This window comes from Gossypium hirsutum, mitochondrion (assembly GCF_007990345.1).
Source record: "Gossypium hirsutum mitochondrion, complete genome".
Classification (NCBI taxonomy): domain Eukaryota; kingdom Viridiplantae; phylum Streptophyta; class Magnoliopsida; order Malvales; family Malvaceae; genus Gossypium; species Gossypium hirsutum.
Genome location: NC_027406.1, coordinates 359,045 through 360,509, shown reverse-complemented (window position 1 = coordinate 360,509; position 1,465 = coordinate 359,045).

Below are 1,465 nucleotides of genomic sequence, written 5' to 3'. Positions count from 1 at the left end.
AGGCCGACGTTGCCAATGCAAGTTAAGCGCGTAAACGACCTTCAGATTGGTGTTGGCATTAGGAGAAGCAAGCTGATAGTGGAACTAGTGGCATTCCTTTTCGGATAAGAAAGTGACCTCGCCGGCCCTTCATTTGCCCCTCATCTTTATGACTCAACATCTGTAGCGTCATCGAAGCGTAGCGAGACAATGAGTTCTGTTCCTCCAACGTTCTCATCCAAGTTCTCCACCAGACCATAGCACTAAACATCCCTCGTCTTCTCCTTCCCTTGCTAACCTTCCCACGCGTACGTCATGCCAAAGCTTTATCAAGCCTTTGAAATCGGTTCAACTAACCGCATTCCCTTGTGTTGTGCCAAAAAGACCGAGGTTGGATGCAAGATTCGGTGATTTAGAATCGAAGTTTTATCAAGTTCAAGCTGTCGCATAACCGCTTTATGCTAATTGCTAACACTAAACCAATCCTGTCAGTTCGAATCCTCTAACCATGCCGGTACCAACTTTATCTCTTGACTTTCCTTCGGGTAGACTAAGGGACCTTCTCTTATTACGGGATGCTATCTTGTGGAAAGTCTGATCCCGCTAGAGGAGAGAGCATTTCTCGGACAATGAGATCTCTCGCTTTCCCGGAACAGTAAGCTGTCTGGTAAACAAAACTCCCTTTCAATCAAGGATCTTATGCTTTTCCGGTGAACAAGGCTGCGTAGCCTATGCTTTGCAAGCCTATCACGCTCGACTGTCTTAAGCAGACAGTTTATTCATGAGAAGGAGTTGTCACACCCCAGAGAAGTCGATCCTTTTGATTAGGACAGAATGAATACAACTAAGTAAGACTGGTAGACAGCCTTGACTTGAAATAAGAGTTAGTCCTGCTGGTAAACACGTTACACTTATTACGCTCGATCCTGTAAAGGACTTTCTTAGAAAGAAAAGTAGGCTTAGCCACTATGCATTCACGAAAGAGGGAAGAGCCAGGTGAAAGACAGGAGTGCTCGCAGGCTCCATTTTTTTGCATCTTCCTGACTTTTTTTTCCATTTTAAAGACTCCTTCTCGTCTGGATATTAATGCGCTACAAAGCGAGCAGGGCTCCAACTGCACTAGCTGAAAAGTAGCAGCTGGCAAGGCTTGAAAAGAAAGGAACTACTGCTACACTGGCAACTACATTTGGAGTGCTAGAAGGTAGGAACTCGATCAAAAACTTGCTATTCCTTCGCTTCTTTGCTTGTAAGGACGGACTGGAATGAATGAATGGACTGACTCTGATTCAACCTTCCCTTACTTAAGCCGAATAGCGGCTAAGAGCAAGATCAACGATAGCCTCTCTAAAAGCACATTCTAGAAGAACTTCCTAATGTTAAGCCACACCAGAAGGATTTACTTTTTCTTTTTAGGCATCCGCTTCGGCTGCTTCCTCCATACCCATACTATGAACACTTTACCAATCTATCACTTTTGATATCACAT